Source organism: Lonchura striata, chromosome 2, assembly GCF_046129695.1.
Source record: "Lonchura striata isolate bLonStr1 chromosome 2, bLonStr1.mat, whole genome shotgun sequence".
Lineage (NCBI taxonomy): Eukaryota > Metazoa > Chordata > Aves > Passeriformes > Estrildidae > Lonchura > Lonchura striata.
Genome location: NC_134604.1, coordinates 12,080,881 through 12,107,325, shown reverse-complemented (window position 1 = coordinate 12,107,325; position 26,445 = coordinate 12,080,881).

Genomic DNA, 26,445 nt, shown 5'->3' with positions numbered 1-26,445 from the left:
TTTATAATAGTACTTCACACTAGGGAGTTCCTGCTTGCAGATTCCAAAACAAGTTTTTACAAAAGAAGTGTTAATACCCACATATCACTGGGAGAAAAGGGAAGGAAAAGAGGTTTATTATGCAGTCACAGAATGTGTCAAGGCAAAAGCAAGGGGCAGAGTCAGCACTACCTGACTGACTCTCTCATGATCACTCTTGGTGAAACTGCTGGTGGCATTTGCAGAACTCCTCCCCTCCTCCTGTGCTACGGTCAGGGCTCAGTGCATTTCCAAATTTTGGATGGGGAGGGGAAAGGCTTGGAAATCCCTGCTTGTGCATTGCTATTTCCATTTCTGCTCATAATAACCCACAAAAGATTCAAGCCACAACACAAGCGAGGTAGAATATGGCTGCAGCAGCCTGACCAAGAAATGGATAGGATGTCACTCGCTAGGATGTAACTCCCAGTACTCATCTATCTCCTGTTTACCTCCCTCTTAGTGATTTACTGTGTAACCTCTCCCCACCATATATCTGTAGGGAGCTCCTCTGCTCACCTTGGTTTCTGCCTTTCCAGACGCTGCCCTGCATGATGATAACTTCAGGGAGAAATGACTGCTGTCCATAAAGGCAGCCAGCCATGCTCTGCTCTGCATTGCCCAGGGGAGCTCTGCGTGCAGGTGAATGCTGATGGCAGAACGCACTCAGAGAAATGGCTGTTGCTGGTCTATTTGCATACAGAAGTATCTGTAAAGTATCCCATTATTCCATTCCTTTCTACTTTCCCCAACAATCCTTCTCTGAGGACAGAACTGTAAAAATGAGTCTTAATAAAAAACAGTGAGGTAACCGTAAGAATTTTGTTTATTCTTGAGAAAAAAAGTTTCATTTCTTAGTGTGTAAATAGAAATAAGTGAGAAGGTGAGAGAGAATTGAATTCAGAAAAAGTGAATATTTAATTTTTCAGAGCATTTCAATATTCTGCTTTGGGCATTCTTTCTTTATTTGGTGTGAAATATGTCATTTTAATTCTCTGTGAAAGGAAAGAGAAATGTGGACTCTGGGAGCACTCTGTCTCTACATAGAAGGAGTCCACCTGATGTTTTTCCCCAGAGCCCTGATTTAGTGAAGCCTCAGGAACATCCACTCTGTCTTCTCAGCAGCCATTTGGTGAAATTCTCAGGGAGTAGTTTGCTGTCCAGCAAACTCCCCTAGCACCATGGCAAAGTTGAAATATCATCTCTGCATCTCATTTAGAGTTCAGGAAAACAGTAAATTCTGGTTAATAAAAAAAAAAATCGTTGCTCAAACTAGCTACAAAAAAATATGGGTTTGTGTGTTTAGTTAAGTTTTACAACCAAAGTAGTGCTGCTTTGCACCAGACTGTATAAATTTGTATTAGTGGATCACAAACTACTTCCAGATAAACAAGCCTTAAAGTGTATAACTGCTCTAGTAAAAAAAAAAAAGGAAAAAAAAGTCTTTTGTAGGAACTCTATGCCATTCGCACCAGTTCAAAGGATGTGTCAGGGTGAGAGTGGGTAATAGGAGACAGGTCTAGGGAATGCAGTTATTTCTTCTTTCTGGAGTCTGACCTCCTGCAGGAAAATGGACAAATACTACAAAGTTGCTTTTGTTCCTCACTGCTTGAAGCAGGGGAAAAGACTTGAGAAGCGTGGACTTCATTTTAAGAAATGTATAATTATTTTTTGGGAGATGAGGGAAGAAGCTTTCAAGTCCTTCAGGGTATTCAGAAAGAATAGCAAGCCTGCTTACCTGTAAGTCTCTAATTTCTAATGTGTGTAGAAAGCAGGAGGATTATCATTTCAGTAAAAGCTACAGGCCTTTTTCTTCCCTTTATCTCATCTATTTTAGATGTTTCTCAGTGGCATGTGATTCAATTAATGTCATTCAATGAGGTAAGTTAACATTTCCTTGCCAGGCTGAGTTCTGAGCTTTATTTCCAATTTCTTGTTCTTTAAGGCTTTAAGTGACACTGTGAGAATTCTGCACAGGTGCTGCTGATGTCCATTATTTGCAATAGGTGCTGGAGAGATTTTTTTTTTTTTTTTTTCCTGCTAGTCTATGTTCTTTCTATCTGGTCCTCTTATTCACTGCTATTAAGCAGACAGATATCTAATATTTCTGGCAGAAATCACCATTTTAGTTTAAAAGCCTTGTTTTGTTTTTATTTTCATTGATGTTGTCACTGTAGCTCTGGGGAGAGTGTTTGCTACATGCCCCTTGTGCCCCAGAAAAGTATAGACAGCAACAACAACTATGTTTACCTTTACTGTGTAAATAAGGCTCTTTATTCTTTAATAAATGGAATATGAACAAAGCTTTGGACTACAGAGTAATTTACTGTGCATACTAAATATTTCTGAGGTAAGTCAAAGTAGGCATGAAATAGAATGTGAATATAAGCTTCAATCCTTTTCCTGGATACCTTTTTACTGAACTTAGGCTGCAAATACAAGACATTTTGCAAGGCACTGAAGGAATGCAGTCAGTTCATGACTAAGTAGGGCTGCTCATCTCACGGCTGGCAGGCACAGATATTCCAGTCTGGAGATGTTTTGGCTCACTTGAAGATCTTTTGGTTTTCACTTAGCAGAAAAAAAAAAAAATAGAAAACAAAACACTTTTGGACTTGTGAAAGCTGCAGAAGCTGCAGTTTCCAGGTCAAGAGTCCTACAAGCACCAGGAGAGTGCTTTGAGCCTAAAAGTCTGGAATTTTCAGTTTTGTACTCCTTGTGGAGTGTTGCTGAGACACCTACATGGTGAATGTGCAGCAAATATTATCAAATACTTGCAGTATACAATTATATTTCAGGCTAAAAAGTAGAAATATAAATAATAGTAACTAGGAATTTCAGTTTGTGATATCATGTTAAAATTATAGGGTTTACTGCTTTGTCATTCTGGCAGCATTCCTGAATCCCACAAGTTTCTGTGCCACTCTTAGCCAGGAGTTGTTAATTCACAGCATTTCCTGTTAGCAGCACCTGCTATCAGTACCCAACCTTGCCTGTGTTAACTCTGTAACACAATCACACCTGGTAAGGAGCAGATGAGCTGACCTGCAAGATTTGCTGTGGATTGAATTAGTGTTTATTTAATTTTATTTTCATATTTATTCAACCAGCTGTGTGGCCACATCTATTTGTTTAACTAGTGAGATGATTTTTAACCTGTGGTTGTTAAATATATATTGCAACCTAGCTTTTACCACTTTTACTGGGATAGTGGTTGCTGGCTGCTTGTTCTTCTCACTGTACTTAAAATTAATATTGGTCTAAAGTGTGATATGAGTCAAGCAGGATTTGAATATAAAGATGAGAAACTGTATTCTGAAAGCTAGTCAGATTTGAGAGTGAGAACATGCAGTTGGGTTCCTCACTCAGTATCTAAGCGTGTAATGATTTTGTCCTGTGGCAGCAGTGTGGAGAATCACTTTTAAAGGGGTTGCAAGTATATTACTTGTGAGATACTTCTTTTTATTTTTTTCTTTTTCTTTTTTTTTCTTATTTTCTGAAGAAGAAATGCATATGCAGGGATTATGCTGCAATCTGCAGGAGATGCAGAACTTTACCAGCCAAACCCAGGAGGATCAGTAGGTGCAGAAACTTGATCTGAAGGAGGGTAATTTTCAGCCAGCAGCAGGAGTGTTTGGGAAGGTGCTTCCAGCTGGGAGCTAATTAGATGCTGCTGAGCCTGCAAGGGCTTCAAGGTGGCAAATGCCACACATCTCGTGTCACCAGCACAGCCCAGCAGTCCCATCACATGCTCCTGCTCCTCAAAGGGCTCTCTCACATCTGCTCGAGCTGTGGGAATGCTGAAGGCATTTTCTTTCAGCTGTGTTTTTCAGTCTCAAGTATCAGCTGTGGGCCCTGTTACACTCACTGCTGCTGCCTCCCATTTTATTGCTTCCCCTGCTGGGTTGTGATGGCTTAGAAAGCAGTGCTCAGTGGGAGAAGGCAGCATTGCTGCAGGGATTTTGTTTATGTGGGCATGGGAGCTTAGCAAGTGATGCTCGAGGGGAGCAGTACCTGCTCTATCCAGGTGTGCCCGTGCTGCTGGATCCTGAGGCACCTGCAAGCTCAAACATGATTTATTCTGGGTGTCCACACTACCAATTCCAAGATGTCTGTAGCCTGTGGCTTGTGATGTCAAGGCATCCTGGAAGGAGCCTGGGCTGAGGTCTCTGCTGAACGCTGGGAAGCCCAAAATTGCCAAGTGGCAGTGAGAGGGATTACAGCACACCTGGCCACAGGTGCTGTGGTGACTTCATCTTAATCAAGTCCTTATGACTGGTGGGGAGTGCTTGAGGTAGCACTGCCCCAGCTCTTCCTCTTGGTCTCCATGAAAGCTCAGCCAAAGCCAGAAACTGAGTCTTGTCCATGCCTGAGCAGCCCAGAAGGAAAGGCAGTTTGGGTGTAATTTCAAATGCATTTTGGAAGAATCTGATGAAGGTTATTGCTTTGAAAGAGAAAGAGCAAGAAGGCAAAGCTAAATAAAAGCTAAAATTTAAAAGAAAAAAGAAAAGGAATTTGTGGCACACGTTAACAGAACTGTGTGGTTGGAGTTTAGAAGTTAATATGGGACAAAGTGAGAGCCTCAGCTAAGCTGCACTCAGGCTGCCAACGCTGCTTGCTTAGACTCAACTTGGAGTTGCAGTAGGCAGTAGTGGAGATACAAGGCTCTTTTAGCCTTGAAGCCTAACTACATACTTAGAAGTATGACCTAACTTTGAAAATGTAGCTCCTTCAAACCTGAAAAAAGGTTTGAAGTAGCTTTCTTCATTACTTGAACAGCTCTGAAGATAGTCAGATGGTATTCATCATAAAAATTATTCAAGATTCTCCTTGTCAAATATCTTGCAATAGTCTTCATGCAGTTTTTTAATTCTTTATTGGCCATCTTTAGCTGGTTTGGTGGCCTGGCTTTTCAGAAGTATTGAGAGAGAGCAGCTCTGTGCAAACATCCATGGCCATTATAACCATTCAGTTTACAGCCAGCCAGTGCCTGTGAAAACTGCAGATTAAAGACAATCTGTTCTTGCATAGCTGGAACAGCAGGAATTGACTCCATAGGTGGTTGAGCAGCTCTGAGCAATACTAAACTGTAATGAATTTGTTTTGCTGGAAAGAGGTGAAGGCTCAGAGCTACATCTACACAGGACATCCGTGGAGCAGAAACTTGTGGGAATACCATGAATTGCCCAGAGACACAGTGGGATTAGTGTGTGTTTGCTTCTTTAGTACTGCCCCTTTATCACACAAAAACAGTTATTATTTGAGTTGGTTTGGGAATACACTGTATGCATTTTCCATAAGTATTTTCTGTGAATTGGCTTTTGTGAAGTCCAGATATTTTTTTACTAAACCCTTTTGAATATTAAATGCATTGCAAGTGTCTTCCTTTCTTTTGCCTTGCACAATCACTAGTTTTAATTTTTGGGCTTTTCCTGATGGTGTTATTACATTTTACAAAATTATTTCTACAAGATTATTTTCTTCATTCTGTATGAGAGGAAATAGCACTGCAGTTTTTAAAATAGATGCATTTGAACTTTCTGTGTACTTCATGTTCAACTTAATGTTTCCTTTAATGATATTAAATATAAGTAATCTCTAAAACATAATTTTATTAATTGTAGGGGTGTCGATTTTTTTCTTCCTATTTTGGGGAGGGGGTGGGGTTTAGTTGTTTAGGCAAGTATATCTACAGCTCTATGAACTGAATTGAAAAAGAAAGAAAATCATCTGCCTTTGGAAAAAGAGGTAACTGATTACTCTTCCTGCAAAGGTTGGGACAATGGCAGAAAAATCTTGGGCCCTTGTGGCTTAGAGTCATTGTGGCCTCACTGGCAGGAGAAACTGGGGACAACAGCTCCATTCCCAGCATTTGAGACAGCAGAAGGAAAAGAGGCTCCCAAAACCTAGCAGTGTCCCCTACATTTCAGGTGAAAAGGAACAAATGCTCCCTCTAAAAGGAGCTCTTTTGTTCAAAAAAAATAAAATTGGATGTAGTTTGAGAACTTCATCACAGCTAAAATTAAAATTAAAAATATAAGGGTTTGTCTTGTTATATGATTTCTAGCTTTATAACAAGCCTCTCAGAAATTGTACATGAAAAAGACCCAGAGAGTCTACAAGTTAATTAAACTTTGCTCTAGATTCTAACTTAACAGAGAAATAAGCTGCTAGATTTTTTTCCTAATTAAACATAATTTTCACATTTTACTTATGCAAACCACATTATCATATGTAAGCAGCTGAGACTCTTTCCTTAACTCAAAATATTAAATTTTGAAGTATAGAAATGTTTTAACTTAGTAAGACTAAATCCCAATCCAGTCATAGATTTATGTTAATAATTAAGAAATTCCAGGCATTTAATATTATTAGGAGTTGGGTACAGCAAAAGCTTCAGTATTTTAAGAATGTTTAGAAGACAAGTGATTAGGTTATTCTTCCATAAATATTTTAACATGACATCATGGGTTTTTTTCCCTAATATTATAATTTTTCTACATAAGAGGAAATAATTGCTGAGGATTTATATGTATATAAATATATATTTGTGAAGATTTGCATGTATATGATGCTAGCTTTATCAGTCTGATTCAACTTATTTAACACTCATGCTGCTACATAGCAGTGGCCATAAGAAAGTCTAACTAGCATTTTTTTTCTGCTGGGATTTGTTCCACTTAATTATTTTGTACCTCAGTGCGGAGAAAAAGAAAGGTGTCTCTGTAAAGCAGACATTACAAATAGATTATGGGGCTGTAATGTAAAACCTCTTTATAGCCAGATTTCATTCACTACTAATCAAAAAGAGATTGTGTGGAAAGAGTGTTTTTAATGCCCTATATCCAGTGGACTTCATTTCATTCTAATTTTGGTGCAAATGCTAAGTTGTTGGCTTTTTTCCCCATTGGAAAAAACAGGTGCAAATGAACAGAGAGAAATCAGCAGCCAGTAAAACTGGTATTTCAAAGAAGAGAAAAAACCTAGTATGTGTAGTAGATCATCATGAGAATTCAGAGCTCTCCATTAGGCAGCTTCCACTAATCATCACCATTTTTAAAACTCTGAGCAGAAGTTCAGCAGAAAGTAGATATTAGTGCCTTTACTGGGCAGCTTTATCATTGCACTCCTGACCTCAGGCTAGGGAGGTAATCGGAGGAAGAACACAAAAGGTGCAAGAAACTTTGGTTCACAATGAGTGCCTGAAAGTTTTTTTCCCTTAGAAGTGTGGCCTCAGCACATGTTTGCATATCCCACCCTTTAGCAGAGTAATCCCACTCAGCTCCCATCCTTGAACCCTGCTGTCAGTGGGTAGTGCCTGCAGGGAGCTGAGGACGAGGACAGCGTGCTCACACCTGTGCTGCTAAGCAGATGGGTTGTTTTATTTCCTGCCAGTTGGCACCAAGTGTTCTTGCAGCTCTGGGTAAGGCAGCATTCACTTTCAAGCTTGGCAATACCTGCAATAAACCCCCAGTTCCAGAGGAGGAAAGTAGCATCCACAATCAATAATACCTGAGATGGGTGAATGTGGCAACCAGCATTATCTTGCTAAAATGAGCACTGAAATAAACTGCTAGATGGATGTGTTGCAGCTGGAGATACAGTGAGCTGTAGTAATTCGGGTGGCTGGTGAACTGTGGGGCTTTTTAGTTCATCTCCACACATGGTAGGTAATTACTTCATTCCCAATCTTTGTTCAGATAGCCACTGAGGGAATCGATAGTGAGCCTAGCCCCCAGGTGAAGTGTGTTCACCTTTAAAACATATTTTAAGTGTAGCAGCTGCAAAGTGCTTTAGTGCACAATAACATTTTCCCTGGGTGTCAAAATCAAGTGACTGAAAAGCAGGATAGGCATTGCCAAGGACAAAGGTAACGTTCTATTACTTAAATTTATGGCATGTTGCCATTATTTCATTTGCAGCATTAAGGGGAGTAGAGATAGAGCTCTGCATATTTAAATGCAGAACACGTTAAAATGCAGGCTAAAGAGAGCTACTCTGTGCTTATTAAATATAGCTGGGTTTTTGAAATATATTTATTGTAAAATGTGTGAGAACATTATTAAAAAGTACCTCTTTGTGTGTCATGGGTAATTAACAATAATTATCTTCTTAGTGGTCAGTTGAAATACAGCTGACATAAAAAAGAAATTTCACATGCATTTAAATTAAAAATTAATTAAAACACATTTTTAAAGTGACCCAATTTGACATACAGTTATATCTGTCAACAAATACCAAGTTTTGCCTAAGTTATCTAGGCTTAAGGAAATACTACCTGTTCAGTAATGCTTGGTTTAATAACAATAACTAAAGATTCCAAACCCTATAGTATCATTCTAGGAAAATACATTTCTGCTGACCAAAAAAAAGCAGCTGGGAGACCTTCATTCTATAATCTAATTTTGTTCTCTTTAAGAAGAGGCCTCAGCAGTTTAAAAATAAAATACCAGTCATAGAACAAACCTTACTGCATGACTCAGGAGTTTTTGTGAGAGCTTAATTCTCACTGTTTCACATAAATGCTGGCTCCTCTTGTGCCTGGACAACAGTGCTTGGTATCAACAGTGGAGAGAGGCAGTTTTGTTCCCCTGGTAGGTCTTGCTGCTCCATGTTTCCAGTGTCTGATCAAATTGCTTAACTTGGGTAACCTCAGGATTTTTGCCACTTCATCTTCTAAGAGCTTGGGCTCTGTCAGGTGACTGAGGTCTCCCTTCATGTCTCTCATCCAAGGCTGATGGTTTCTCCAGAATCCATGAACACAGAGAAATAGGAATTGACTTAGAGACTGCCTTGGAGACAGCTTTGGGCTCTACCCAGGAACATGGATAGAATGGTTGTTGTGACTCTGATGGGATACCAGTTAATTGCTCAAAGTCTATTGAATCTGAACTGGAGTTGTCAGAATCTGTCTTCTAGTGAGTGAAATTTTAGGTAGAATGTATTTTCTCTCATATTTTAGCACCTTCTAAGTCAGGGTAGTTCAGTAATGTTGTGCAGAAATGCTCAATTCTAAAAGATCTAAAACCAAAACTGATTTACTGAACTATCCATTTTCCCAGCTCTGATTAAGGGAACACATCCAATTACATAAGTATATTATTAATGTTCATCTGTAGTGTAGTAGAATTAAAATTGCAATGTCTCCCAATCACAGTCTAAACCACGCAGTAATCAAGCATGAATTTAGCAAGTTCATTTTTCCATTATGCTGTTTTCAACACAAAGTTACCAGATTAGCATATGGTACCATAACATTGCAGCTCAAACTAGAAGAAGGAAATTCTTTACTGTGAGGGTGGTAAAACACTGGCACAGAGAGGCTGTGGGTGCCCCATCCCTGGAAATATTCAAAGGCAGGCTGGACTGGGCTTTGAATAACCTTGTTGAAGATGTCCCTGCTCACTGCAAGGGGTGGAACTATGGAGCTCACCTTTCAGATGCCATGATTCCTGCTTGGGACTGCCCTTATCTTTAATCAGTTTTAAAATGGAAGGTAAGAGAATGTGTTTGAAAGCCCCTAACCAGTAGGATTTCCTGAAATGAAGAGTAGAAACAGCATATTTAAAAGGCTTGCTATTTTAAACTTTCAATGCTTTGAATTCTCTCTCCCTCTTGACTCTTGCCCCAATGGACCATATCAAAACAGGATTAACCTTATGCAACTGTACTGAGTTCAAATCTACAGCACAGTGTCCAGGAGCCTAACTCTGCGGAATTGAAGTTATTATTTTAAGTATGTGCTGCTGTATTTAAAGTAAATTGGAGAGAAGAAAATTAGATCAAATTAGAGAGGAGAAATAAAAGTGAGTTTGCTTGGTTGATTGTTTTTTTTTTCTCTGTCTCTATGTGTCAAAGAAAATTTCTTTATAAAATAATGAACTGAAAATAGCAAAAATCCTTAAAGGTTTATCTTTGGAAAAAACAAATAGTGTCCTTTGCACTGTGCCAAGGTTTAAAAAGCAATTATTTCTCATTATATAACTTCCTTTTCCCCCTTTTGTTATTAACTCAATCAACCTTCTTCTTTCTTCAGACATCTAGTTGAAAATAGGCAAAACTGTGCAAATAATCCATCCTCTGTCTGTCATTCATGCTTTTATGATGTGCATTGCATTGGTTATTTTACCTACTGTAAAATTTTTGGGTTTAGCTAAGATTAACTACACTTCAAAATACTTTCAGTGCTAATAATACAGACTGTCTTTACACAAGCAATCTGCTCATTTGTGAGGGTTTTAGATTTTACAATTTTGTGATCATCTAGGTCTGTTTTTCTCCAACTCACTCGTCTGCACTTGCATTATGCCACCACTGAGGAGTATTTTCCTTAACAGCAACCATGCACAAAGGAGAGGTATGGTCACAATTCAGATGATATGAGGCAAGGAACATTACCCTCAAATAGAATCTTTGTCTAAAATCCAGCACACAGTTAAGCCTGCAATGCTTTATTTAAAAGAAAAAAAAAAAAAAGGAAAAGGAAAAAAAAACCCTCAACATTTAAAGAATGATGCTTTTTATTTAATGGACTAAATTCACTCTACTGGGAAAAAAAAAAGAAAAAATCTGTTTTTTCTTCTACATTTTGCTACTAGATCATGACTATTCCCTTGGAGTTTATTCTCTATGTCACTTACTAATGTTGTTTTAAAAAAAATCCAAACACAGGCAGGTGCTAAACCATTAAATACTAAGTGAAGACATGCTAGCTTGCATAACTAATAGCAATGTAAACTGAAAATAATAAGTCAGGGAATATAACTTTTATATTCTAAGCTTTTGCAAAAGCAGACTTTGACTTTATAAACACTAATGACTACTTATGGACTCATATATTGCTCAGTATTTTTACAACCCTGAATATGCATCATGAACTACATAGAAGATCTTATGGGCATTTTATTGGAAAAGAGTAGCTAGATGTTAAAATTTCTATATATAAAAAGTTTTGGGGTTTTGGGGGGTTTTTTTGGTTTTTTTTGGTTTTTTTTTTTACCTTTTCCTTATCATTAAACCCACAGCAACGTCCCATATTTTCACAGAACAAGGTGAAACAGTTCAAGCAACACATTAACTGGCTGGAGTTTTTCATACTGTTTTCTGAAATTAACCTTTTAAGGTGTTAAAGTTGTTGTTTGGGTTGGTTTGTTTGCTTTCAGAGGAGGCAGGCAGGACTGTCCTGCTGCTCCTGAGACATAATGACATTTGTTCCTCATGCCGACTTCCCAAATTTTCCTGTGGCTGTGGGATATCCTCCCGTTCCAGGGTCACTAGAGCTGCCTGAACCCCCCTCTAGGACCTGTAACTCTGAACATATCATGCCTTATCCAATCTTTTCCTTACTAATCCTTCTCTGCCAGGTGACTGCAGTGGCCATGATGTACTTGGAGATACTCTGTGGAGGGCTGGAGATGCTCACTGAATTATCAACTGGGAGTCCAAGCTCCTGCAGGAAAGCCATGACCCCAAAACAGCCAAAGTGTGACCTTTTTATTCAACACCAGCTGCTACTAAGAATTAAATTGTAGAGGAAAAAAAGGTGGGGAAAGCAGTGTAAATGGGTGCTCCCCATTTGCTCCATCAGTAGCCAAGAATTCTTGCATTTATTTCAAGCGCAAATGGAATTTAGCAGTTGGAAATAAGCAGCTGTACGAGTGGTAGTGAAAAGTAGGACATGGTTGTCATTGATTTTTATTGTGAGGTAATGGTGATATAGAAGATGCCTAGGTGGGATCTTGGGGTTAGTTTTTATTTCTTTAGAGGAAATTCTGACAAATAGGAAAAGACCAGAAAGCCTAAGAGTTTAGGGATTTTTTTACCTCTTTCAAGAAAGTCCTAAAACTTTTCATTCGGTTCTGTCATTTGTTTAAAAAATATTTGTTTGCTTGAAATTACTTTTATGCAATTGATGCAAATTAAAGAGAATAATTTTAAATCAGTTTCTATGAAATTAATGTAACACTGAGAATCTGCTGGCTCAGCTTCTCAGCAGGTCTGAAAAAATGCTTCTCTGACTTAAAGGAATAGGATCCAGTATAATTTATATCAGTAAAAATAGGTAGATTTATGCAATTCAAAAAACCCCATGATCCTAAAATAGAGATCAAATAGGTTTATGATATATACCTGATAACTGGAGCAATGTAAATTCTCAGTACAAGGTTGTGACAGGGGATTGTTTTAGCTTTCTTAGTAAACTGTTGAGGATTTTTTTAGAGATACTATTAGCCCTTCTGAGAGTTCCTGAAGAAACAAATGAGGCAGAAGTAATGTTTGGGTTTTGACCCCCTCTGTCAGAGGCTGTCAAGAAAGGCTTATGTCTAAATTCAGCCATGATTAATGAATAAAAATTATAAAGGGGGTAGTAAGATCAGTCACAACAAAGCATTGTCTCAAATTCATAAATCTGAATAGCTGAAGAAGAATTTATAAATTCAGGGATAATAGCCTATCAATTTCCCTTTGATTTATCGTGGTACAGTATTTTGCATGTGTTCTCAAAGCTTCCTAGCATTATCTGGACATGTTGTGGTAAGTTTTCACACTGTTTAACAATGAATTTATGATTTTTACTACTCATTCCAGAAAACAAGAGCCCAAATCATCAAATGAAGGAATTAGTTGAGGAATAAGTATTATTAAATTCTTTGCTACTACTTTTGTGTTTTTCATTGCAGGATTACTATTTCTCTAGGCTACATAAAGAAAATTATATAGAATTTGCATTTATAGATACTCATAAATATTAATTTGAACACTGATGTGTGGGCTTTGTTATAGGGATACCAAAACCCTAATTCACACATTTCTTCAGTCCTGATGGGTGCAGACAAAACCTGACTGATCAGACTGAAATACTGGCACTGTAGAATACAATTTATCCACTTGAGTATACACTGGTTATTTTTGCTGCTGTGAATCTCTTTGTCCCATGGGATTGCTCTAATAGAAATGGAATAATCTTTTCTCCCTGAATATGAAAACTGTAAAACCTGCCACCTAAATAGTCTGATAATATGATTTCCTGAAGAATTCATTGCAGAAGAGATGGGGAAGTATATATATTCTATTTTATATATATATAAATATATATATTCTCCAGCTACAAGTAAGGAACCTATTTTTCAGGAAGATAAACTGGAGGTTCTCCTGTGATCTTGTGTCTGTATAGAAATCACATGTTGGTTTAGGTTTGATAAAGCCTGTCCAGGGGGGAAGGTAGGTTGTTCAGTGCCTTTAAATGGCCTTTAGACATTAATTACTGTGCTGAATACAAGCTTGTAGAAGTATTGTTATTTATAATTTGACCCTTTTTCCCTGCTTCTTGCTCTACCCTGTCTCCACACCTCCCTACTCCCAAAAACCAAGACATTGTGTTTTGCTACCTTGGAGAGATTTGACAGGAGATTAAAAGTCTGCAAGATAATTCAGTTTTCACACACTTATTAAAAATAAGAAAACGGGGAAGAAAGTGATTTTTAAATAGTCACTTTAGATTCTTTTTGGTTGATTTTTTTGTTTTTTGAAACATGGTTGTCTGCAAATTGCTGCCAAAATGCATGGGAGAAGCTTATATACATGGAAAGGTAATAGAAAGCCTTAGGATATTTCAAATTAGTAGTCAAAGTGCCAGGAGATAGGCCTGTAGGAATCAGGAACTCAGGTGCTCAGAAAGCTGTTTATTATCCACTTTTCATTGTTTAAGCCCAAGAATAGGCTTCTCAAGCAGATGCTCAGTTGCTTCAGGGTTTCGTGGGGTCTGTGACAATGTCAAGCACATTTTAATGTTGTGCTGGGTTAAGTGTTCTGCTCATGCAGCCCTCCTGCTGAGCAGCCCTTGTTCAGATGTGCTTCTAAAATTGTGGTGTCTTTTTAGCTGTGAAGAAAACCCATAGGTCTCAGGGGAGGCTACTGTGGGTCTTGTGACATTTTATTTCCTGACTTTATGGACAGGCTTCATTCCAGCAATAATTCCAATTTGGTTTTTAAAAATAATTACTGAATTTCATTTTTTTTTTAATTAACAGTCTGAATGTATCAGGGACTTGTATGTATTAAAAATTAAAATCTTTTTTTTTTTTCCATAGAGAAAGATATTCAGGGATTCCATTTGAGCTGCCCCAGGATAAAACAAGTTAGTAGCTCAGACTTTTCCCTTTTCACTCTTCTTGCAAAGGCATCTGCAAGAATTTTAATGATAATCTCACCAATATCTATATCTGGCCTGTTCTTTCACGGGTGATAATTACAGAAGTAATGGAAAAGAAATAGTAGAAACAGATGAACAGGCATCAACTTGGATGGCACTGCTGGCAAAGTAGCAAGGCAATTTTCAGTATATGAAGAGAAAAGTGCATCTACTTAATGAGGGCCAGAACTATACAGAGCCAATTAAGTGAAGATGAGCACAAAAGAAGAAGGTAATAGTGAATTTACAGAGATTTCTTGCATGTTTTGGGGCTTGCTCCGTACTATTTTTTTTTTTCTGAGTACATCCTCCATTGCCCTTGGCAAGTCTAAGCATGAATTTGCTGTGTAATGAATAAGGTTTCTGAGTGCCCGTGGTGTGCTGGAGGCTGTGGAGTCAGCCCAGTAAATATGGGATCTGTTTGCAGGCATGTAAAGGAAAACACTGGGCATGGGAGGCACTAACCTGCTTTTAATGTTCTTCAGGCTTTGTGTGCATTTGCTGCCAAATGGCTCTGAGATTTCTGTTCCAGCAGCCTGCACAGCCAGGGACAGCAAACATATTCTGTGCAGAATAACTTGGAGAATTTCAGCTCCTGGTTTGTGACCTACTTATACTTAAAATGGTACTTGGAGATGAATGTGCTTTCCCCACATATACCTATGCTACGAGGAGATACTCTTAAATTTAATTTTGCTAAATGTTATGCAAATTCAGTGCATTTTAACTTTCACAGTCTGGAATAGAAGTGCTATGCTTTACTTTAAACACACATTTTGCATAACAATATTAAGATCCATATATTATCTTAAAACGCAAAATGTATAAATCTACATGGCTGCAAGAGCATAAGCAGAACATATTACTGTGTGAAAATGGAAGCATAGTCCCAGCAGCGTGCAGCATCTGTATATTAATCAAGCCCACTGATAGCTTTGTTTCAGGAAAAAGAAGTTAACTTTAACTTTTCTCTTTTTTTGCTTTAATTTATGAAGAACGAGGATATATTAAGCAATAATGCACTCCAAGAGAGAGCATTTAACACATGAAGAGGTTCACATTTTTATCCTACTAGGCTAAAAGAAAAGCTGTAAAGTTTTCAAATATATAATGCTTAGGCAGAGATAAACTCCAGAAATCATAATTTAGCTGTTTCTCTGTCAGTCAAAAAAAGCAGTTACAGTTCAGTAATCAGATCCTAGTTATTAATTTTTCCCTCTTAAAAAATGAAAACCTCAAAGTTTTCTTCACTGAGCAGACAAATTTCCATCAGTGCAAATAAAGACTCAGGGGACAGAGAGACATATTGACTGTGTACCATCTCCTTCTCACAGCTCTATTCAGTGTGGAATGGGGAAGTGGCAGGGCCAGAAGAGGCTCCTCAGTGGTGCTGAGAAAGGCAGCAAAGCAATTTTTTAATTAAAAGAAGAATATTCTTTACCTCACTTTCATTTCCATCCCTCCCCACTGCCTCCAAAGGCAACAGGATTTGCAAAAAAATGCAGTGGCTGCTGTCATAAATGTGGGAGTGGAGAGTCTTGGGGTTGTCCAGCCTGAAAAAACCAAAAGGGGTCCTACAAAAATGCTGGTGAGGAATTTTCACAAGGGCAGGTAGTGATAGAACAAGGTGAATAGCTTTCAACAAAAAGAGGGTAGATTTAGATTAGATATTACAAGGAAATTCTTTACTGTGATGGTGGTGAGAGACTGGCACAGATTGCCCAGAGAGGTTGTGGATGCTCCATCCCTGGAAGTACTCAAGGCCAGGATGGATGTGGCTTTGAGCAATCAGATCTAATTAAAGTTGTTCCTATCCATGGCAGGGTGCCTGGAACAAAGTGATTTTTAGTCCAACCCAAACTATTTGATGAATATCATTCATGATTACTATTTTGACATGTTCATAGTTCAAGATTTTTAAAAGGTATTTAAACTTTGTATTCACAGAAATGGTTCTCAGTAGTTTCCTGCATCGTCTGCTGAAATCCATGAGATTTGCTTTAGCACCATTCCATTAAATGTAGACCATTCACCTCTGTGCTTAACTGCATGTTTGGGTTCCTAAACACTTCTGAGAATATAATCTTAAATTACTTGTCTGCAATAACAGAAGATTTTATGACAGACTGCCATAATTTACCTGCACTCACAAACATAATCTGTTCCCTACCCACCAGAACATCCTTTAAAATGTACTGAATAAATCACCTCGGCCTAAATAATTACATGTTCAGGATATAAACCATTAAGGTTCAATGATTTATTAAAAACCTTTAGAATATGATGCTCTGGTTTGGTAAACATTCCCAGGCATATCAAGAAGCCATACTCCTGGCAGAGGAACAAGGCAGAGAAATGGTATTTCTGTGGTTTTATCTTTTCTCACCAGGTTCTGCAAAGTGTATGTCCACATGAATAATCACATCGAATTCCTCACAAAATGTTTAGGTGTGTTGTTTTCCCTAATTGAAGGAAGCACAAAAATACAAAATTCTTTCTGCTGTTACTTTGATAGTAGTAGTGGGAAAAGCTGAAGTGATTGCACTCTGCTCTCTTATGTAGAGTCACATAGTGCCATAAATAGTTATACATTTCTCAAACCAAATGGCAAAAAACTTGTGTTAAAAGCTTGTGTATTTTCTGGATCACTGTACAGATTCTTCTCAGAGAAAAATCATTAAGTCCCTACTGGCTTTTTAAAGCTGTCATAAATGTTTTGACTATATTTAAACTTAATTTATGCCTTTCATGTGCAGTACTATAATATAAAAATAAGGAAAAGGGGAAAATGAAAACATGACTTTCTTTAATACCATATTAATTAACTTTCCTTTTAGATTCTATAGCACGTTGGTAACATGACAATTTAATGTTAGTGTGTTCTGGCACCTATTGACTGATTCTGGGGGAGAATCTTTGGCATGTATTTGTAGGAAATTAGCTCTTGTTATTTGTTGGTTGCAAACTTTGTTTTTTTGATATTGTCCTTAATTGTTCTTTATGTGATAAAGTACTTTTTGCTACACATCAGACTGAACAGCTTGGTCACTTCTTTCACATGATAATAAGAATGTCATAAACCTTACAAAAGGGGAAAGGATAACTCCTGTCTTCTCTGTGATCACTCAGAAAAGTAATTTCTAGCAAGACTGATTGAAAGGACTTTTTGATAACACCTTTTTGGGTGTTCCTCCCACACTGCATCTGTTCTGGGTATCACTGCATATATCAGTATCCAGACTAACACTTTGGGTAACTCTATTTTTAGTTTTATGGCTGATACTCCACACTAATGTGGACTAATAAACTTGGACTGGTAAACTCTGCCCTGAATGCCTGGGAAATCAAATTTATACTCCCCTGTTTCCTTAGGATGACACAGTAAGTTAGAAACTGAACTAAAGTTCTTTTGACTTTACTATCTAGACCAACATAGCAAAACTTATAGATGTATAGTTCCAATGAATTTCATGTAATTTGCTCAGGACCTTGTGCAAATTACAAGGTATGCCTACCACCTGCTACTTTCTGATATCCAATGCTTTTTAAAAATATTTCCTAAAACCTCTATTAACAATTTCTCCAAAGGCTTAGGAAAAGTTGGAGTTTGAAGAGGTGATCTTAGATGTAATTTTCACCTGTGACATTTGATTTTTAAGCCCTGAGCCCCTGTACTTAGGGAGAATAAGCATGAGCAAGCAACCTAAAAACCAGCAAACAGTGGAGCAGCACAACAGAAATGTGTGGGGGATTTGTTTCTGTTTTATTGTTGCTGGATATGAAGAAAGAAGGGAGAATACAGGACAGGATATAGAATAATTTTTCCTACTCTTCAGAGAGAGCTATGTGTTTAATAGGTATTAGTTTGAGCAACTTAATAAAGAGCCAGAACATTCCCCCTGCACTGTCTGGCAGAAGAATGTGTTTAACTTACATTGTCAAGGTAACACCAGCAGCTTTTGCAGTCCCCCTGAGTGCTTTATTTTCCATTCTTTAATATTTGCTGGATATGGTGAGCAGAGTTGCACACCCCTCAAAATGCTTCCAAGGGCCAGCAGATCATGGTTGCAATCTACCCATGAGACCCCTTTACTTTCTTAATGTGATCTTGTAGCTGTTGGAGGAAACATCATTTTTTATTTCTTTCCAAGGATGACAAGTTTCAAAAACCTTATCTTAAATAATTTTTTAAAAATTTCCTTGATGCTTGCTTGACTGGGGGAGAAGAGAATTTTTGTGTCTTTAAATATCTCACTTTCTAACATGAGCAGAATTGTGCTGGACGCAGAACACAGAATTAGGGTAATGTTTTAAAATACTTCTTTGTAATGCAAGGGGCTCTGCATGGACTAAAGCTTTGTTGATAGAACTGTGGAAATAATTTCACAATTAATTTGTTTATAGTGCACTAATTCCCTCTCTTACTCTGCATGTTAAACAATATGTGTCCATAAATTAGTTGCAAAAACACACTGGCAAAATTATTATCTCCCTGGCCCAGTCTCTTTGCATTTTTCATCAGAAGGGTTGCAGTCCCCACATTGGATTTCACAGTGTGGTGACTGTAGCTGCAGGAGCACTGTGGGGCTCCATTTGTGAGAAGCCTCATGAATTGATTCCCATGGTTCTGTCTGCAGGGGGTGACTAACAATGAACCAGCCCCTGGATATTAAAATATCCTGAAGAACGTTTTCAAGGGCAGCTGCCAAATGGTTTTCCTTTTTAACAATTAGCAGCTAACTTCTCCTGCTCCCTTCAAAGGCCTCTTATTTAACTGCATCACTTCACTTTGATTATTCCAACACACTCAGCACTATCAGTGTGCTCCCTTCTCAGCTGTCTCTCCTCCAGAATCTTTTAGTTTCTTTCCATCCATGCCCCTTCTCTATATCAGGTAACATACAGAGCCTGGAATGTAAACCATCACATTTTGTGAGTAGGATCGACAGGAGTAGCTAATATACTTCCTTAAATGCCAACAGAAGTACACAGAATGTGTCTTCACAGGCATTTGAGCTCAGATCAGAAATGTGCTGTAGCAGTGAATGTCTCAAATGTAATTTCCCATGCTGTGGTCTTAGTTGCTGGTTGGGGTTAAACTACAAGCAGCAGAAGGGTTGGATTTCTGTTGGGTGAAAATAGACTTGAAGATGCATTCCAAGAATTCTCTGAACTCTTACAGTCACTCAGTCAACGGGGCAAAAATAGAGCTAATCTGTGGTGGAAAAAAAAAATATATATAGACAAGATATCAAGTCCTCAGAAGCAGCAATAGTTTTTCTCAATAAATCTGTGTAAGATGGACTCAGCCAACACTAAGTCTCATTGAAATCAATGGCACTTGTATATTTTCCCCAAATGCTGGGAGAAGTGACTTCATAATTTCCTGAAATGGCCAATAATTTACATCTCTAAGAAGACAAATAGTAAGTTAAAACTTTATTTTAATAGGTCTGTTTTTCACTATAAATTTGTAATAAACTCAGTGTAATTTCTCACTGTATGAAAATCACCCCAAAATCACAGTCCCTTGTGAAATTAAAATATTTCTGCATCGAATAAACAAAAAGCAATGAAAACAAGAATCCCCTGTGCTAATTTGATGCACTTATCTGTAATTTTAGGGAGAAAAGAAGACTTGAATGCCAGTTCTGTAAGGTTCTGTAATTCCATACAACTTGATTTGGCTCAGATAGAATAATAGATAGGATTACCTGTCTTCTATTAATTAATTTTTTGTGTGTTGTTGACTTCCAAAGCAAAATTCTGACTAAGAGAGACCCTGGATGAAAAGTAATGTGTTCCAAATTGCAAGGAAAGTATTATTACTCAGTTGACAGCTGACCTGTCATTTATAATAAATGTCAGAACAGCAGTAAACCAAAATGACTACTTTTCCAACTGATATAACTTGTCTTCTGCCTTGTCCTTTTTAAACCTCTTTCAACACACTATATCTATTGGAATATCCTTCTAAAATCCCTTTCAGTACTGTGTTTTGATCTCTTTTGCCAGTTGATTCCATTTTCTCACAGTGTACTTTTGTTTAATTGAACAATGTTCTCTTAATTAAGAAATAATTAAAGTGGAATTTCACTGAAAATATCTAGGTCTTACCTTATTTCCTGTTTTGCCTAGAAGCCAATCTGTTGGAACAGCTGTGTGAACAATAAAACACACCTTTGTATTAAGGGGCTAATCTGTTTTAACCATAATAAAAGTTATCTTAGTACTGCAGATATCCAGAAGGATCTTTTCACTCTCTTCCTTATCTCTCTTAAATCTCTCAGAGAAATGAGAAATCTCTTCTTATATTCTCCTGGATTTAATTTACATACTGTCAGCACTCTTGACTGGTCTCACAATTGACACATGCAAGAAAACTGAAAGAGGAATAATAAGTTGATCTATTAAAGTAAGTGAGAAGGGAAAGAAATGAATATTTGTGAAGAACATGCACAGAGTATATAGTAAAATATAAAATGTGGAAGTTAAGGATGATGCATGCTTTTTTTTTTCTTTTACTGTAAGTACATAATTATGACTACCATGTCTGAAATCCTATTAGGTATTTGGGAGGAAAATCCTTTCAAAGACTTTCTATCATATTATCTTTATTCAAAATTTAATATCAGTGAAAAGAAAATAGTTTAGCATAGAGCCTGAGTGCCCATGGCTATCTCATATATACATAATACATTAAATACATATATATACACATTTTTATATATATTATATTATGTATATGTCTAAAAGTCTTTTGTACACCGTGTCAAATTGTATTAGTAACAACCACAGACTAGTGCTAATTTAAACTTTTATTAGGTTCTTGCTGGTATCTCTTCAACTTCATCATTCCCTGACAAGCACAAGGGGAAATAATGTGCCGCTTTCCATTTTCAAAATATGATACATTTAATAACGGAAGTACTGTTTTTGAATTCTGCAATTTGAATGGAAGCTTAGTAAAGTAGAACATTTTAAATAAGAGTGAAGGGCTAGGATCCATCTTGTGGCAGAGCTGACCACTCAGAAGTTGAACTGAGGAAAATCAAAGGTGTGAGACTTAAGGATTGTTTTAGAGAAAAATAAGCAGGACATAGGTATGTATATGTATATAAATTCTTTCTGTGTGCTCTTGAAAAGTAGTAAGTGTTCAGAGATAATTTATCTTTTTTTGGAAAAAAACAATTGCAAGTTTTGAATTATACATTTGAACTATCTCTGACAATTGATACTTCTGTTAGTAATTATTGGTGACTGAAAACTGTTGTTGTGTGCATATGTGATAGACTCCCCAGAGATAGCATGGCAAATATTAAACCTGCTGCATGTGCTTGATCTGAACCATAAAAGCAAGTGTATAATCAAATAAAACAGGCCTATAAAACACACTCAGATTTCAAAGCTTGCTATTAATGCGTCTTTGTTGGATTCAATGTTTGTTGGGCTTCAGTGACTTCCAGGGAAAATGTGCTAATTTTACTCAAGGCTTGATATATCCCTTTGAGGAGCCAGGAGGACTTTTCTGTCATGGATGTGCTGGACAGGGAGATATTTCATGGCTACAAATCATATCCATGTTACTGTGATTGTATATGTGATTGTGAGAGATTACACAGCATTAGCCAAGTGATGGCAGCTGTTTGCCTGACCTCTCTTTTTCAGTTTCAAAATTTACAGCTTTGTTTCTTGTACTGGTTTTGACTGGGATGGAGTTTTTTTCCTCCACAGTGGCTACTACAGAGCTGTGTTTTGGATGTGTGCTGAAAGCAGGATAACTCAGGAATATTTTAATTCTTGCTGAGCAGTGCTCACACAATGCCAAGGCTTTTCCTGCCTCCCACACTGCCACACCAGTGAGTGATCTGGGGGCTCACCAGAAGTTTGGATGGGACACAGCTGGGACAGCTGATCCCCACTGACCTCTGAGATATTCCACACCATACTGGCCAAGGCTGCCATCACTTGAAGATTGGCTGGGCATCACCACAACCACCAATTGTGGCCAGCAAATTATTTGGGATTTTTATCACTTGTTTTCCATGGGCTTGTTACCTTTGATGGTTTATTTTGTTTCTTTTCTTTTCTAATTACTAAGCTGTTTTTATCTCAACCCAATTTTTTTTTTTTTTATTTTATTTTATTTTTTATTTTTACCCTGATGGCTCTCTCTTCCATTTCACTCAGTGGGGGGTTAAACCATGATGCTGTTGTACATGAGTGTGCACATAGATGGTTTCTGTGGAGTAGCTGAGATGCTATAAATCCACATCTCCTCTTGCTTTGCTGTGACCTGTGTTGCTCTCCTCTAGATACTCACACACACTAAACAGCTCCTTGTGATGCCAAGGATGCTGGAAAGTAAATTCCATTGACATAATTCAAATATGTCATAAAGAAGAGATATTAATATATTCTTCACTTATTCTACTACATTTCCCTTTTAGGGTTTACAGCAGCCAGTCTGCCTGGGTTCTTTTTGCTGGGTTCTTTTTGTGGAAACCGTATCCCTGTATAGGAACCTAAAGAATGAATTTAATGTTTGGAATTACCTGGATTGTAAAATTGAGCAAATATTTAGTCCCATGAGCCACAAATAACAGCAGTAAAAAGAAAAAAAAAAGTTATGGAGAAGGGCTGATTAAGGGCTGGGTGTGATGCCAGATTTCTGAATGGCATGGGGATGTTTTGCAGCATTGGGATTCTTGACACACATCAAGGGGAATCTTTATGCAGCATGTAGGATCTATAAAAGAGGCTGTGAAAAATTTAATGTTTAAAAAGTCAAATGAAAAGAATAAACACAGATTTTGAAATAATCTTGGATGTAGGCTGTGTTGTTCCATTAGTATCTTTCATTGGTTTTGACAGTAATTTGCTCTCGTAAAATATCAATGGGATAAAATACCAATGTATTCCATACAGGTATGGTATTGGTAAGAGCAGCATTCACATTTTCAATGCACAAATGATACTTTAAATTGACATATTTTTATTGAATTTTGACTAGTTTTGTTAACAGTTCTGGGAAGCACTTATGGAACCAATACTAAATGTATATAATTTCACTTCATTTATTTAAAATTTGCTGGTATAAACTTTTGGAAATGGAAAGTAATATTTTTGATTCTGCAGCTCTTCCTTTTGCATTATTATTTCAGCTTCCCAAAACCAGGTGTTAAGTGCTGCTGCCTAAACAGCCTGTTACAGGAATTTCTCTGCCTGCTTTGTGCAGCTCTAAGTGATTAACTAAATTATTATACAGAGAAAATTTCTCATAAGGAAAATAGGTTAAAGGTTAAAAAAAACCCAGCACATTCTTCCAAAAGTAGAGGAAATGGTGGTGGTACTTTCCTAATCTCCTTTCTTCTATTTATCCTCAACTACTGCTTCACTTTAATTCTTAATCCTTAAAGGCTACAGTTAAAAAAAATAAACAAAAAACATTGATTGAATTGGAATGAGAGTAGCTCCTTTCTGTGAGGTAGTAGTTCTGGGTCAAAATTAAGATTATTTGCTACATGAGTATGTTTATTTCTTAAATCCAGTGAGGTCTGCTTGTATTATGTACTGTTTCTTTCTTACCTTCAATAATTCCTCTAAGTGCTGCTAGATTTAACTGAAAGAAAATGTGTTTGAAGAGTAGATTATAATGTCATCTGTATTAAAACAAACAAACTCAATGTGAAAAATGCATTGTTACAGAAATAAATCTTTTTCTCCTCCAGTTTAACAAAAATAATTAAACTGCATTATACATTCCACTTAATAATTTTGCTTAATGCTACAAAATTTTGAACTAAAGGATAAATAGTAAATGACTCACATATATTAATTCAGGAACATCTGCCTGCTTACAGATAAGAAGCAGGGGAGGAAGGCAACTGTGAAGCTCTTTCTTAAAAAACAATGTTTTCCTATATTGTGGGGAAAAAAAATGCAGCAGCAGTAGTTGATTAGTGGATTGCCATTATTTCTCAGATGTCATTATCTGGAGAAATGCTCAGGTGCTTTAAATCCTTGCTGTGTCAATCTCCAGTCTTGAGGTATTTTGGAATTGTTGATTTTTTGTATTGCTGACAGTCTAAACTGAAGTGTATGAAATTCTCTCATGGTGAAATTAAAATGACCTCCATACTGTGTTTGACTTTTGTTTTGGTCTGTCTTGTGTTTTGGGGTGAGTTTTAATTTTTTTTTTAGGGCTGCACAAAGCCAATTTATTTATTTTGAGTTATTCTGAGGTAAGGAAGAAAAAAACCAAAAATCCCAACAAAAAACACAAAGAGAAACAAAGACAAATGTGTGCAATCCCAGAAAGGAATGTTGTATATTGTGAGCTTAAGGGAAAAAAAAAAGTTGTTGTTCAGCTCAGATTTTTTTTGTTTTAACATAAACTACAGCCCATTTTTTGCCTCTTTTAAGGGATTGTTAAACACTGGTGTGGTGGGAGGGAATGCAATTATTGTACACTGAGGCTAAGTCGGTTTCACCCAAAGTGATTTACTTTGCACAAATGTAATGCATCATGAATTTATGGTGAATGCATAATGCTTTTCCTTGCAGTACTTGTTATCAGACGTAGCCAATGCCAAAATTTTATTTTCACATACATTGTATTTTATTCTAATTACAGTAAATTAATTTGACCGGAAAAAGAGAGATAACAGTGCAGGAAGAATGTGAATGATAGTCTGCAAACATGCAGAGAGACAAAATGGAATTAGTTTAGAATTTTTTTAACGATTGTCCTTTTAATAGCTGGGTGGGGTGGTGACTGAGACTGGATTTTCAATTACTCTTCAGGTCATTAATGTTGATTACATTCTTCTTCTAACCATAACTCTTTATTTAATGAAAATGTATGCTACCCACTAAGCAGGCATGTAGTTAGGGAACAATACAGCAGGATTTGATTGCCCTATTAACAATAATCATTGTGAGACTTTGGGAGTAATAATTTAATGACTTCTTGCACTCTTGTTCTACTTTTTGGTAGTGTTCGTTCAGCATGTACTACAGTGATATCTTTAATGAAATTTAAACTTGCCAGAAAGCATTATTAGCTAAAGATAGGCAGGTACAGAAATACTAGACCTAAAGGGGCTCCAGCAACTGCCATTAAAATACCTGTAGACCAGGTAACTTAATTTGAATAAAACAAGGGCGTGTCTTAGAAAGAGATAATTTAATAATTTGCAATGAGTGACAGTGTTCATGTGGAGCAGGCTGGGGGCTGGAGAGGGGAAGAAAAATGTTGGGTTTTTTTGTCTTTCTCCTCATCACAATTCACAATCATTGCCAGCCTTGTGGGCAAAGTGCAAGGCTGGTGGCACAGAGCTGGAACTGACCCAACCAGAGAAAATGGTGGGACTGCTAAAAGGTTCCCTTTCATGGAGCTCACTCTTGCTTACAAACAGGTCTGCTGTCAAACCCTCACTTGATGGAAGCAGCTGCTGTTCCCAAAAAAATTTGTTCTTCTGCATTCTGAATTGACCAGTGGAAGTTGTTTTGCTGACACAAAAAATAAACTGTCAAGGAAAACATTTCATTCAGTCCTTTATGAAGAACTGGAGAAAGTAGCTGCTGCTGTTCCTTGTGCCTTCAACAGTTTTTTGAGCCAGAATAGAGAACTCTGTTTTTCAATAATCTGGTTGTGTGTTTGCACACGTTTTCTCCTCGCTCAGCTAATTCTTTGAGATTTGTTATACACATTCAAGCTAAATAATTCACTTAGTAATGTACTGGGAAGAGGCCTGCTGCTGAATGATGTCAGCCACAGAAACACAGCGTGCTCTGAGCATCCATCATGGGCACTCATGGTCTGAGGTCAGCTGCACGCTTTCCCATGAAACCCAAGGTAATTCTTTTCCAAAACACACTTCAGTCAGATGTTGCTTGATGTCATAAATATTTGATTAGTGACTCCAACAACTGAGAATCTGTCAGTGAGTGGGTAAGAGTTCCTGCTCCATTCCAGAGTGAAGTTAAACCTTACTGTGCTTTTCTGAAATTAATCTCTCTAAGAGCAGGCTGAGGCTCTCAGGGGCCTCTCACGAGACCAATAACCACACTGTGGCTTGGAGGCAGAAGCTAAGGGATGGAAGCCTGAAGAGGCAGCTTCACTGGCATAACTGCTGATCAGAAAACCTGCTGCAACTCAGCTGAGATCAAAGTGTAAGTCATTTGCAGCACTAGCTGAAGGCAAACATTCCCACTTAGAACTGAAGGATGGT